Here is a 15,258-nt window from a genome sequence, read left to right on the forward strand (position 1 = left end):
TATTTGAGAGAGAGAAAGAGAGAGAGCATGAGAGGGGCGAGGGTCAGAGGGAGAAGCAGACTCCCTGCCGAGCAGGGAGCCTGATGCGGGACTCGATCCTGGGACTCCAGGATCATGACCTGAGCCGAAGGCAGTTGCTTAACCAACTGAGCCACCCAGGTGCCCCATTTTTATCTATTTTAAAAATTACTATTTTGAGTTCAGTCATTTGATTTTCTTAGCCCTAGCTAAAGAGGGGAGGCATAAAAATAGGTACATGTGATACCTGACAGAGAAGAGACCGAAAAGCCATTACATAAAGATGAAAACTCAAAACCTCAGTATTTGAGTCTAAAGAGTAGTAGGTAACTCATGGTCCAAGTGCATTACTGCATTAAACATTCACTGTGGTAAGCTGAAAGAGAACAGCCTGGATGCTGGGCCCTGGAAGCATCAATAGCTGCATTCAGATTCCTCAAATGTACAAAGCCTTACTTCAAAGACCTGGAGGGCACCTGGGTGGCTCAGTCTTTAAGCGTCTGCCTTTGGCTCAGGTCAAGGTCCCAGGGTCCCACATGGGCTTCCTGCTCGGTGGGAAGCCTGCTTCTCTCTCTCCCCACTCCCCCTGCTTGTGTTCCCTCTCTCGCTGTGTCTCTCTCTGTCAAATAAATACATTTTAGGTGAAGATAAAAGTTTTGGTGTTTAAAGGATCATTTCAGATGCCAGAAAAAAAAATTTTTTTTAAGTGGGCTCCACTCTCAGCGTACAGCCCAATATGGGGCCTGAACTAATGACCCTGAGGTCAAGACCTGAGCTGAGATCTTGGACGCTTAACCAACCCACTAAACCAACCAAACCCCCCGGAAAATTCATTCCTGTGCAATACTTTGTTAATCATGCTCTGAATAAATGTCTCCGAAACCATTAAAAAGTAGGATACTGTACCTGCTGAAGTCAGGATGAGGGCTTACAAGATTTTGACAAATGAATTATACAATCCTATCTCCATTAGATGACATATTTAAAGCTCTGAATGAGAAATACTGTCAACCAAAAATTTCGTATCTGGCAAGACCATTCTTCAAGAAGGAAGGAGAAATGAAGACATCCCCAATAAACAGAAGTTAAGGGAGTTTGTCACTGATAGACAAGTACAAGTACCCTTCAAAAAATGCCAAAGGGAGGGGCGCCTGGGTGGCTCAGTCGTTAAGCGTCTGCCTTCGGCTCAGGTCATGATCCCAGGGTCCTGGGATCGAGCCCCGCGTCGGGCTCCCTGTTCGGCGGGAAGCCTGCTTCTCCCTCTCCCACTCCCCCTGCTTGTGTTCCCTCTCTCGCTGTGTCTCTCTCTGTCAAATAAATAAATAAAATCTTAAAAAAAAAAAAAAAAAAAATGCCAAAGGGAGCCCTTCAGGCTGAAACGAAAGAATGCTAAACAATAATTTTAAATCCTATCAAGAAATAAAGAACAAAGGTAAAGATAACTACATAGGTAAATATAAAAGCCAGTATTAGTGTACTCTTGGTTTGTAATTCTTTTTTTCCTGTATGATTTAAACGGCAAATGAATAAAACAAAAATTATAAATCAATGTTAATGGGAACAATGAATAAAGACATAATCTGTGACAATAGCAATATTAAGAAAGGGGGAAGGCGAGGCGCATAGCAGCAGTGTGTGTATGCTACTAACACTAAATTGGGATTACTCAAATTAGATGGTTATAAATTTAAGATGGAAAATGTAATCCCCAAGGTAGCCATGAAGAAAAACAACAACAAAAATACAGAAATATACAAAATACACAAAAAGATCAACTATAAAATAAGGCAGTGAAAGGAACTGAGGAACAAGAAATATGCGACACGCAGAAAACAAACAGCTGTGTGGCAGCTTAAGCTAAATTCCTTATCAGTAACTACTTCAAATGTAAATGATCAAATTCTCCAATTAAAACCCAAAATGGATAAAAAAAATTATGGTCCATTTGTATGCCATCTATAGGAGACTTGCTTAGATACAAAGACACAAAAAGGTGAAAGTAAAAGGATGAAAAAATATCCCATGTAAATAGTAACGGAGAGAGCTGGGCTGGCAAAACTGTTATAAAAGACAAAAAGGACATTATATATTGATGAAAGGGTCAATCCATCAAGAAGATGAAAGAAGTATAACATATATGCATCCATGAAGAGAGCCCCAAAATACATGAAGCCAAAACTGGCAAAATGGAAGGGAGAAAGACACAATTCTACGCTCAGTTTCAGACTTCAACACTCCATTTTCAGTAACAGAATAAGGAGGCAGAAGATCAACAAGGAAATAGAAGACTTGAAAAGTACTATAAACCAACCAGACCACTCCATCCAACAAAAGCAGAATACACAATCTTCTCCAGTGAACAGCCTATGTTCTCCAGGAAGGACCATAAATTAGGCTACAAGAAAAGTCTGAATACACTTAGAAAGACTGAACTTACACAAAGTATCCTTTCCAACCACAATGGAATAAAACTGGAAATTCATAATAGAAGGGTTGCCAGAAAACTCACAAATATGTGGGAAATTTAACAACACACTCTTAAACAACCGATGGGTCAAAAAAGAAATCACAAGGAAAATTAGAAAATACCTAAACACAAATGAAAAAAACACAACATAACATTTATGGAATGCAGCAAAAACAGTGCCCAGAGGGAAACTTATAGCTCTAAATGCTTATGTTAAAAAAAAAAAATCTTAATTCAATAATAAAACTCTACATCTTAGGAACCAGAAAAAGAATAGCAAACTAAACCCAAAGCTAGCAGAAGGAAGGAAATAAATAATCAACTGGAAATGAAAATACAAACTAGAAAAACAACAGCAAGTTACTAAGAGCAAAAGCTGATGCCTTGAAATGCTCTACAAAATTGCCAAACCTTTAGGCAGATGGACTGAGGAGAAAAAAGAGCTCTTACTACTAAAATCATAAAATGGAAGAGGAGAAATTATTACAGACTTTATAGAAATAAAGGATAACAGGATACTATGAACCAACAAACTGAATAACCCAGATGAAACAAATTCTTAGAAACATACAAACTACCAAAACTGACCCAAAAAGAAACAGCTGTAACAAGTAAGGAGACTGAATCAGTAATCAAAAATCTCCCAACACAGAAAGGCCCAGGACCAGATGGCTTCACTGGTGAATTCCACCAAATCTTTTTCAAAAAATTCCCAAAAAAACTGAAGAGGAGAAACTACTACTTAACTCATTTTATGAGGCCAGTATTACCCCAATACAAGATCCAAAACCACTACAGGAGAACTACAGACCAATAAATATCTCTTATGAATGTATATGTAAATTCAACAAAAAATAATTAAACTGAATTTAGCATTATATTAAAAGATCATACAACATGACCAAATAGGATTTATCCCAGGATTGCAAGGCTGGTTCAACATACAAAAATCAATCAGTATGTATCACATTAATAGAATGAAGGAAAAATCTACACGATGTTATATAAACGAGCCAGAGATGTCCCCCGTATATTGACCCCCATGTTGTTTACTTCTTCACAGCAGGCGGAGATGGTTAGCTGAAGCCCAACAATAGGAAATCCAATTTTTACACATGTAATTATTTTAAATATAGCTTAAATAAGCATATCTTTAGCCATCTAGAGCTGGCCTGTTTTGCATACCAGGCCAATCTACACCCAGCATCTGCTAGCTGTAAATAAGACAAACCCCGGGACTGTGAAAGACCACACTGCCACTGCACTTCAGACCCCTTAACCCCGAGACTTCCTGCCCTGCTGCTACCACATTGCCCCCAAAGAGCTGCTCAAATACAGCTGCCCAAATAAAATGGGCTACTGCCACCTTATGGTCATATTTTCCCCTCAACAGCCCCAAAATCCGAGAACTCTTTACCCCTCACCATCACAACTGATCCACAAAAAAAAGCATTTCACAAAATCTGCAACCTTTCCTGATAAAAAGCAACAACAAAGCATTCAATAGGCTAGGAACAGAAGGGGACTTTTCCGACACGGTGAAGGGCATCAGTGAGAGCCTGCGATTAGCATCACTCTGGATGGTGAAAGACTGAAGCCTTCCCCCTAAGATCAGGAACAGGACAAGGATGCCTGTTTCTGTCACTTCTATTCAACATAATACTGGAGTTCTAGCCAGAGCAGTTATACAGGGAATCCAAATTTGGAAAAAGAAGTAGACCTATCTCTATGTGCAGATGACATGATCCTATTATGTAGAAAATTCTAAATAAATACACACGTGTGTGCAAACACACACACTCTGTTAAAGCTAATAAATACATTCGGGATACAAAGTCAACACACAAAAACTGGTTATATTTCTTTTTTTTTTTTAATTTTTTTGTTATGTTAATCCCCGTACATTACATCATTAGTTTTAGATATAGTGTTCCATGATTCATTGTTTGTGCATAACACCCAGTGCTCCATGCAGAACGTGCCCTCCTCAATACCCATCACCAGGCTAACCCATCCTCCCACCCCCCTCCCCTCTAGAACCCTCAGTTTGTTTTTCAGAGTCCATCGTCTCTCATGGTTCTTCTCCCCCTCCGATTTCCCCCCCTTCATTCTTCTCCTCCTGCTACATTCTTCTTCTTTTTTTTTTCTTAACATATATTGCATTATTTGTTTCAGAGGTACAGATCTGAGATTCAACAGTCTTGCACAGTTCACAGCGCTTACCAGAGCACATACCCTCCCCAGTGTCCATCACCCAGTCACCCCATCCCTCCCACCCCACCCCCCACTCCAGCAACCCTCACTTTGTTTCCTGAGATTAAGAATTCCTCATATCAGTGAGGTCATATGATACATGTCTTTCTCTGTTTGACTTATTTCGCTCAGCATAATACCCTCCAGTTCTATCCACGTCGTTGCGAATGGCAAGATCTCATTCCTTTTGATGGCTGCATAATATTCCATTGTGTATATATACCACCTCTTCTTTATCCATTCATCTGTTGATGGACATCTTGGCTCCTTCCACAGTTTGGCTATTGTGAACATTGCTGCTATAAACACCGGGATGCATGTACACTTTCGGATCCCTACTTTTGTATCTTTGGGGTAAATACCCAGGAGTGCAATTGCTGGATCATATGGTAGCTCTATTTTCAACTTTTTGAGGAACCTCCATACTGTTTTCCAGAGTGGCTGCACCAGCTTGCATTCCCACCAACAGTGTAGGAGGGTTCCCCTTTCTCCGCATCCCCGCCAACATCTGTCATTTCCTGACTTGTTAATCTTAGCCATTCTGACTGGTGTGAGGTGGTATCTCATTGAGGTTTTGATTTGGATTTCCCTGATGCCGAGCGATATTGAACACTTTTTCATGTGTCTGTTGGCCATTTGGATGTCTTCTTTGGAAAAATGTCTGTTCATGTCTTCTGCCCATTTCTTGATTGGATTCTTTGTTCTTTTGGTGTTGAGTTTGATGAGTTCTTTATAGATTTTGGATACTAGCCCTTTATCTGATATGTCATTTGCAAATATCTTCTCCCATTCTGTCAGTTGTCTTTTGGTTTTGTTGACTGTTTCCTTTGCTTTGCAAAAGCTTTTTATCTTGATGAAGTCCCAATAGTTCATTTTTGCCCTTGCTTCCCTTGCCTTTGGCGATGTTTCTAGGAAGAAGTTGCTGCGGCTGAGGTCGAAGAGGTTGCTGCCTGTGTTCTCCTTCAGGATTTTGATGGACTCCTGTCTCACATTGAGGTCTTTCAACCATTTTGAGTCTATTTTTGTGTGTGGTGTAAGGAAATGGTCCAGTTTCATTCTTCTGCATGTGGCTGTCCAATTTTCCCAACACCATTTGTTGAAGAGACTGTCTTTTTTCCTTTGGACATTCTTTCCTGCTTTGTCAAAGATGAGTTGACCATAGAGTTGAGGGTCCATTTCTGGGCTCTCTATTCTGTTCCATTGCTCTATGTGCCTGTTTTTGTGCCAGTACCATACTGTCTTGATGATGACAGCTTTGTAGTAGAGCTGGAAGTCCGGAATTGTGATGCCGCCAGCTTTGCTTTTCTTTTTCAACATTCCTCTGGCTATGCGGGGTCTTTTCTGGTTCCATACAAATTTTAGGATTATTTGTTCCATTTCTTTGAAAAAAGTGGATGGTATTTTGATGGGGATTGCATTGAATGTGTAGATTGCTCTAGGTAGTATTGACATCTTCACAATATTTGTTCTTCCAATCCATGAGCATGGAACGTTTTTCCATTTCTTTGTGTCTTCCTCAATTTCTTTCATGAGTATTTTATAGTTTTCTGAGTACAGATCCTTTGCCTCTTTGGTTAGATTTATTCCTAGGTATCTTACGGTTTTGGGTGCAATTGTAAATGGGATCAACTCCTTAATTTCTCTTTCTTCTGATTTGTTGTTGGTGTATAGGAATGCCACTGACTTCTGTGCATTCATTTTATATCCTGCCACTTGACTGAATTCCTGTATGAGTTCTAGCAGTTTTGGGGTGGAGTCTTTGGGATTTTCCACATAAAGTATCATATCATCTGCAAAGAGTGAGAGTTTGACTTCTTTTTTGCCGATTTGGATGCCTTTTATTTCTTATTGTTGTCTGATTGCTGTGGCTAGGACTTCCAATACTATGTTGAATAGCAGTGGTGATAGTGGACATCCCTGCCACATTCCTGACCTTAGGGGGAAAGCTCTCAGTTTTTCCCCATTGAGAATGATATTCGCTGTAGGCTTTTCATAGATGGCTTTTATGATATTGAGGTATGTACCCTCTATGCCTATACTCTGAAGAGTTTTGATCAAGAAAGGATGCTGTACTTTGTCAAATGCTTTTTCTGCATCTATTGAGAGGATCATATGATTCTTGTTCTTTCTTTTGTTAATGTATTGTATCACGTTGATTGATTTGCGGATGTTGAACCAACCTTGCAGCCCAGGGATAAATCCCACTTGGTCGTGGTGAATAATCCTTTTAATGTACTGTTGGATCCTACTGGCTAGTATTTTGGTGAGAATTTTTGCATCCATGTTCATCAGGGATATTGGTCTGTAATTCTCCTTTTTGATGGGGTCTTTGTCTGGTTTTGGGATCAAGGTAATGCTGGCCTCATAAAATGAGTTTGGAAGTTTTCCTTCCATTTCTATTTTTTGGAACAGTTTCAGAAGAATAGGTATTAATTCTTCTTGAAATGTTTGGTAGAATTCCCCTGGGAAGCCATCTGGCCCTGGGCTTTTGTGTTTTGGGAGATTTTTGATGACTGCTTCAATTTCCTTAGTGGTTATAGGTCTGTTCAGGTTTTCTATTTCTTCCTGGTTCAGTTTTGGTAGTTGATACATCTCTAGGAATGCATCCATGTCTTCCAGGTTATCTAATTTGCTGGCATGGAGTTGCTCATAATATGTTCTTATAATTGTTTGTATTTCTTTGGTGTTGGTTGTGATTTCTCCTCTTTCATTCATGATTTTGTTGATTTGGGTCATTTCTCTTTTCTTTTTGATAAGTCTGGCCAGGGGTTTATCAATCTTATTAATTCTTTCAAAGAACCAGCTCCTATTTTCGTTGATCTGTTCTACTGTTCTTTTGGTTTCTATTTCATTGATTTCTGCTCTGATCTTTATTATTTCTCTTCTCTTGCTGGGTTTAGGCTTTATTTGCTGTTCTTTCTCCACCTCCTTTAGGTGTAGGGTTAGGTTGTGTACTTGAGACCTTTCTTGTTTCTTGAGAAAGGCTTGTATTGCTATATACTTTCCTCTTAGGACTGCCTTTGCTGTATCCCAAAGATTTTGAATAGTTGTGTTTTCATTTTCATTGGTTTCCATGAATTTTTTTAATTCTTCTTTAATTTCCTGGTTGACCCATTCATTCTTCAGTAGGATGCTCTTTAGCCTCCATGTATTTGAGTTCTTTCCGACTTTCCTCTTGTGATTGAGTTCTAGTTTCAAAGCATTGTGGTCTGAAAATAGGCAGGGAATGATCCCAATCTTTTGGTACCGGTTGAGACCTGATTTATGACCTAGGATGTGATCTATTCTGGAGAATGTTCCATGGGCACTAGAGAAGAATATGTATTCCTTTGCTTTGGGATGGAATGTTCTGAATATGTCTGTGAAGTCCATTTGGTCCAGTGGGTCATTTAAAGTCTTTATTTCCTTGTTGATCTTTTGCTTAGACGATCTGTCCATTTCAGTGAGGGGGGTGTTAAAGTCCCCCACTATTATTGTATTGTTGTCGATGTGTTTCTTTGCTTTTGTTATCAATTGCCTTATATAATTGGCTGCTCCCATGTTAGGGGCATAGATATTTACAATTGTTAGATCTTCCTGTTGGATAGACCCTTTAAGTAGGATATAGTGTCCTTCCTCATCTCTTATTACAGTCTTTGGTTTAAAATCTAATTTGTCTGATATAAGGATTGCCACCCCAGCTTTCTTTTGGTGTCCATTAGCGTGGTAAATGGTTTTCCACCCCCTCACTTTAAATCTGGGGGTGTCTTTGGTTCTAAAATGAGTCTCTTGCAGACAGCATATTGATGGGTCTTGTTTTTTAATCCAATCTGACAGCCTGTGTCTTTTGATTGGGGCATTTAGCCCATTTACATTCAGGGTAACTATTGAAAGATAGGAATTTAGTGCCATTGTATTGCCTGTAAAGTGACTGTTACTGTATATTGTTTGTGTTCCTCTCTGGTCTATGCTGCTTTTAGGCTCTCTCTTTGCTTAGAGGACCCCTTTCAAGATTTCTTGTAGGGCTGGTTTCGTGTTTGCAAATTCCTTTAGTTTTTGTTTGTCCTGGAAGCTTTTTATCTCTCCTTCAATTTTCAATGACAGCCTAGCTGGATATAGTATTCTTGGCTGCATATTTTTCTCATTTAGTGCTCTGAATATGTCCTGCCAGTCCTTTCTGGCCTGCCAGGTCTCTGTGGATAAATCTGTTGCCAATCTAATGTTTCTACCATTGTAGGTTACATATCTCTTCTCCCGAGCTGCTTTCAGGATTTTCTCTTTGTCTCTGAGACTCGTAAGTTTTACTATTAGATGTCGGGGTGTTGACCTATTTTTATTGATTTTGAGAGGGGTTCTCTGTGCTTCCTGGATTTTGATGCCTGTTTCCTTCCCCAAATTAGGGAAGTTCTCTGCTATAATTTGCTCCATTATACCTTCTGCCCCTCTCTCTCTTTCTTCTTCTTCTGGGATCCCAATTATTCTAATGTTGTTTTGTCTTATGGTATCGTTTATCTCTCGAATTCTGCCCTCATGATCCAGTAGTTGTTTATCTCTCTTTTTCTCAGCTTCTTTATTTTCCATCATTTGGTCTTCTATCTCACTGATTCTTTCTTCTGCCTCATTTATCCTAGCAGTTAGCGCCCCCATATTTGATTGCACCTCATTAATAGCCTTTTTGATTTCTACTTGGTTAGATTTTAGTTCTTTTACTTCTCCAGAAAGGGTTTCTCTAATAACTTCCATGCTTTTTTCAAGCCCAGCTAGTATCTTTAAAGTGATGATTCTGAACTCTAGATCTGACATCGTACTAATGTCCGTATTGAGTAGGTCCCTGGCAGTCGGTACTACCTCTTGTTCTTTTTGTTGAGGTGATTTTTTCCGTCTTGTCATTTTGTGCAGAGGAGAATAGATTAATGAGAGAACAAAATGCTAGCAGGGTAACAACGTCCCCAGAAAATATACTCTAAACAAATCAGAAAAGACCTGAAGCAGTGGGAAAAGAAAGGGAAAGAGAGAAAAAAAAAAAAAAAGGAAAAAGATAAAGATAAAAACAAACAAAAACAGAACAAAACATAACAAAACAAAAACAGAATGTGATCAAATAAGATCAGGCTGGTTTATAGATCAGTGCCACACACTAGATTTTGGGTGTATTTTGGTCTGTTAAAAGAAAGTGCCTCCCAAAATTTTAAAGAAAGAAAAACTTATATATGTACAAAAATAAGGGTTGATATGATGAAGGGATGGAATATGACTGTAAAGATGGAAATTATAAAAAATTTTATAAAAGGAATTGATAAGTTGTTTGAAAAAAGAAAGAAGAGGATTAAAAAAAAAAAAGAAAGAAAAAAGGGAGAGAATGTGATCAGGCAGGGGAGTAGAAAAAAACCATACACTAGAGATTTAGAGTATATTTTGATCTGTTAGAAGAAACTATCTCAAAATTTTAAAGAGAGAACAACTTATATATATATGCCAAAAATATGGGTAACTACTATGAAGGGATAGAATGTGACTCTAAAAATGAAAAATAAAAATGTTTTTTTAAAAAAGGGATTGATAAGATGTTGGTTGAAAAAGGGAAAAAGAAAAATTCAAAAAAAAAGAAAAAAAGACAGTTAAAAAAAATTAACTTTGAAAGACTAAAGAATCATGGTAAAAAAGCCATGGATTCTATGTGCAGTATTCCCCTAGCGCTGGAGTTCTGCCGTTCTCACTGATCGGTAAACTTGGTCTTGGCTGGCTGTTCTCGCTGATCTTCTGGGGGAGGGGCCTGTTGCCGTGGTTCCCAAATGTCTCTGCGGAGGCGGAATTGCCCCGCCCTTGCCGGTCCGGGCTAAATAATCTGCTCGGGTTTGCTCTCGGGAGCTTTTGTTCCCTGCAAGCTCTCCGTACAGCTTTGGAGGTGGAGATTGAAAATGGCGGCCTCCCAGTCTCCGCCCGGAGGAGCCGAGAACTCGGGGTCCCGCTCCTCAGTGAGCCCCCAGAGAAAAGCCGTCAGTCACTCCCGTCTCCCCGGTCTCCGGCCGCACTCCGTGCTCACCCGGCCTGTGACCGCGCCTTTCTATCTGGCACCCGACCCCGGGTGGAGTCTCCGAACCCAGCAGATCCCCGCGGTGCGCTCCCGCACCTCTCCTCCCGGGGGAAGAAGGTGAGTCTCCCCGGATCTGCCGCTTGTTGGGTCCCTGCTGGAGGAGCAGTGGCCCGACTGTGCCGCGGATCACGGTGTATGGCAACCCCGAGCTGAGAGCCCGCGCCTGGGCTCCGTCTCTGCAGCCGGCTTCCCTGCTCCGATACCTGGGAGCTCTGCCGCCCTCAGGCACCCCCGGTCTTTCTGTGACCCCGAGGGTCCCGAGACCACACTGTCCCGCAAGGGTTCCACTCCCCACTTAGCCCCCAGAGTGACGTCCCTCAGCGGAGCAGACTTCTAAAAGCTCCGATTTTGTGCTCCGCGGCTCTATCACTTGCCAGAAGCGGCTGACGGAGGCCCCTCCCCCGCCGTCTATCCTCCCGAATATCGCCTCGGATTCACTTCTCCGCACGTCCTACCTTCCAGAAAGTGGTTGCTTTTCTGTTCAGAGAGTTGTTGCTATTCTTTTCTTCAATCTCCTGTTGAGTTTGTAGGTGTTCAGAATGGTTTGATCCCTATCCAGCTGAATTCCTGAGAGGAGACGAAATCCAGGTCTCCTACTCCTCCGCCATCTTGCTCCGCCCCCCCAAAAACTGGTTATATTTCTATACGCTAGGAATGAACAATCTAAAAAGGAAACTAAGAGAACATTTCCATTTACAATAGCATCCAAAAGAATAAAATACTTGGGAATAAATTTAACCAAAGGTGAAAGACTTACACAATGAAAAGTACAAAGCACTGCTGGAAGAAATTAAATAAATGGAAAGAGCCTGTGTTCATGGATTAGATGACATATTAAGATCTACAGATTCAATGAAATCCCTGTGACAATTCCAATGCCATTTTTTTTTTTTTTTGGCAGAAATGGAAAAAAACAAAAACAAAACTAAATGCATATGGAAATTCAAGGAAGCCACAACAGCCAAAACAATTCTGAAAAAGAACAAAGTTGGAGGGGTGCCTAGGTGGCTCAGTCGGTTAGACGTCTGCCTTCGCTCAGGTCATGATCTCAGGGTCCTGGAATCGCCCCGCGGTGGGCTCCCTGCTCAGCAGGGAGTCTGTTTCTCCCTCTCCCTCTGCTCTCCCCCTACTTGTGCTCTTTCTCAAATAAATAAAACTTCAAAAAAAAAAGAACAAAGTTGGAGGATTCACATATCCCAGTTTCAAAGCCTAGTAAAGCTACAGCAATCAAAACAGTGTGGTACTAGCATTACGGATACACATATGGACCAATGGAAGAGAATCCAGAGCCCAGAAATAAACCCTCATATTTCTCAACAATTGATTTTTGACATGGGTGCCAAGACTATTCGATGGGGAAAGGAGAGTCTCTTTAAGAAATGGTGCTGGGAAAACTGAATATCCACACTCCAAAGAGTGAAACTGAACAACTTACTACATTTACATAAATTAACTCAAAATGGATCAAAGACCTAAGTTTAAGAACTAAAATTATGGAAACCTTAGAGGAAAACCTAAGTGAAAATCTGCATAACCTTGAATTTGGCAATAGTTTTGTAAATATAATACCAAATTATAAATAAACAATAGATAAACTTTATTAAGTTAAAAATTTGTGCATCAAAGGACACTATCAAGAGAGTGAAAAGACAGGGCACCTAGGTGGCTCAGTTGGTTAAGCAACTGCCTTTGGCTCAGGTCATGATCCCGGAGTCCCGGGATCGAGTCCCGCATGGGGCTCCCTGCTCAGCGGGAAGCCTGCTTCTCCCTCTCCCTCCGCTTGCCGCTCCCCCTGCTTGTGCTCTCTCTCATTGTCAAATAAATAAAATCTTAAAAAAAAAAAAAAAAAAAGAGTGAAAAGACAATGGAAGAATGGGGGAAGAGATGTGTAAATCACATATCTGAGAATATCCAGAATTGATAAAGGACCACAACAGCTCAACAACAAAAAAATAAACAGCCCAATTTAAAAGTGGACACAAATATGGTTTCACTTATTTGTGGAACATTAAGGAATAGCATGGAGGACATTAGGAGAAGAAAGGGAAAAATGAAGAGGGGGAAATTGGAGAGGGAGAAGAACCATGAGACTATGGACTCTGAGAAACAAACTGAGGGTTTTGGGGGAGGGGGTGGGGGGATGGGTTAGCCCGGTGATGGGTATTAAGGAGGGCACGTACTGCATGGAGCACTGGGTGTTATACAAAAACAATGAATCGTGGATCACTACATCAAAAACTAATGATGTATGGTGACATAACAACATACAAAACAAGACAAAATAAAAATGAAAGTGGACACAAGATATGAATAGACATTTCTTCAAAGACGACATACAAATGGCCAATAAGTACAGGATAAGATGCTCAACATCAATAGTTATTAGGGAAACACAAATCAAACCAAAAGAGCTTCTCCTTCCCACCCCCTAGAATGATTATAATAACAAAGAAAGAGTAAAAAGCCCTGGTAAGGATGCAGAGAAACCGGAACCTCATGCACTGGTGGTGGGAATATAAAATGGGCAGTTGCTGTAGAAAGTTGGCCAGTTCCTCAAAAAGTTAAGCACCGAGGGGCACCTGGGTGGCTCAGTTGTTAAGCGTCTGCCTTCGGCTCAGGTCATGATCCCAGGGTCCTGGGATCGAGCCCCGCATTGGGCTCCCTGCTCGGCGGGAAGCCTGCTTCTCCCTCTCCCACTCCCCCTGCTTGTGTTCCCTTTCTTGCTTTGTCTCTGTCAAATAAATAAAATCTTTAAAAAAAAAAAAAAAAAGTTAAGCACCGAATTAGGACATGAGCCAACAATTCCACTCCCTGGCATATACCCAAAGGAACTGAAAACAGGTACTCAGATATTTATACACTCCTGTTCATAGCAACATTATTCACAATAGCTGAAAGATAGAAACAACCCAGTGTCCATCCACAGATGAATGTGATATAGATGATATATGTTATGGAATATTACTCAGCCATAAAAAGGAATAAAGTTCTCATAAAAGCTACAAGAGGAATGAACCTTAAAAATATGCTAGATAAAGTCGGACACAAAAGGACAGATACTGTTAAGATTCCACTTACACGAATTGGTCTAGATAGGCAAATTCAGACATAGAATAGAGATTATCAGGGGGCGCCTGGGTGGTTCAGTGGTTAAGCCTCTGCCTTCGGCTCAGGTCATGATCCCACAATCCCGGGACTGAACCCCGCATCGGGCTCCCCGCTCAGTGGGCAGTCTGCTTCTCCTTCCGCCCCTCACCCTGCTCGTGTTCTCTCTTGCTCTCAAATAAACAAAATCTTAAAAAAAAGAAAAAGATTAAAGGTTATCATCAGGAGCTAGCAGGAGGGATGAGTATGGAGTTAATGCTTAACGGAAATGCCGCTAAATTGTACACTTAAAAATGGTTAAGATGGCTATCTACCTAGCTCTATAACCACAGACTCACACACTTCATTTCTTAGAGCAGTTTAGGTTTACAGGAAAATGGAACAGAAAGCACAAGTTCCCATGGACTCCCACCCACACCTGTACCCACACCTTGCACTGGTGGATTTGTATCAACAGTGATGCATTATTAACTGAAGTCCACAGTTCATGTTATGTATATTTTACCAGAATAAAGATAAAAAACAAAACAAAAAAACAAATGGATGGGGGTATATCACAGGGCCACAGGAGCCAAGCTGAAGGAGCTCCCAATGGCCAACACTGAAACAACCCAAGCCCTAAAATAATATTGTGTAGGATTAGGAATCTAAAATGTAAGTCCAAACTGATGGTTGATTAAACGGGAGGAGACACAAATTTTCATTATAGAAGAATTCCAAATAATATATGCAGATATTCTCCTTTCCAGGGGTGGAGCTTAAACTCCTTGGTCCTAAAAACAAACAAACCCCCCAAAAAAACAAAACCTTGGTCCTATTGCAGACAGGCTGAACTTCATGACTTGCTTCTTTTTTTTAAAGATTTTATTTATTTATTTGACAGAGACAGCGAGAGAGGGAACACAAGCAGGGGGAGTGGGAGAGGGAGAAGCAGGCTTCCCGCGGAGAAGGGAGCCTGATGTGGGGCTCGATCCCAGGATCCCGCGATCATGACCTGAGCTGAAGGCAGACGCTTAACGACTGAGCCACCCAGGCGCCCCTCATGACTTCCTTCTAAAGCATGCATTATGGGCAGGGGGGGAAAAAAAAGTAACTTTACAGTGGAAAAACCTGGTAGGCACCATCAAGATTAACACCATCTGTGATAAGTCATGCTGATATTGTGTACCCCCTAACATGTGATGAGAACAGTACTTCATCCACATCTGTGGTATTTTCTTCCCAAAACCAAGAACTCTAGTCCAATACGAGAAATACATCAAACAAACTCAAATCGAGGTTAATTCTACAAAACAACTGACCAGTCCTCAAATCCATCTAGGTCATGAAAGACCAGAGAAGC

Source organism: Halichoerus grypus, chromosome 4 (genome assembly GCF_964656455.1).
Source record: "Halichoerus grypus chromosome 4, mHalGry1.hap1.1, whole genome shotgun sequence".
Lineage (NCBI taxonomy): Eukaryota > Metazoa > Chordata > Mammalia > Carnivora > Phocidae > Halichoerus > Halichoerus grypus.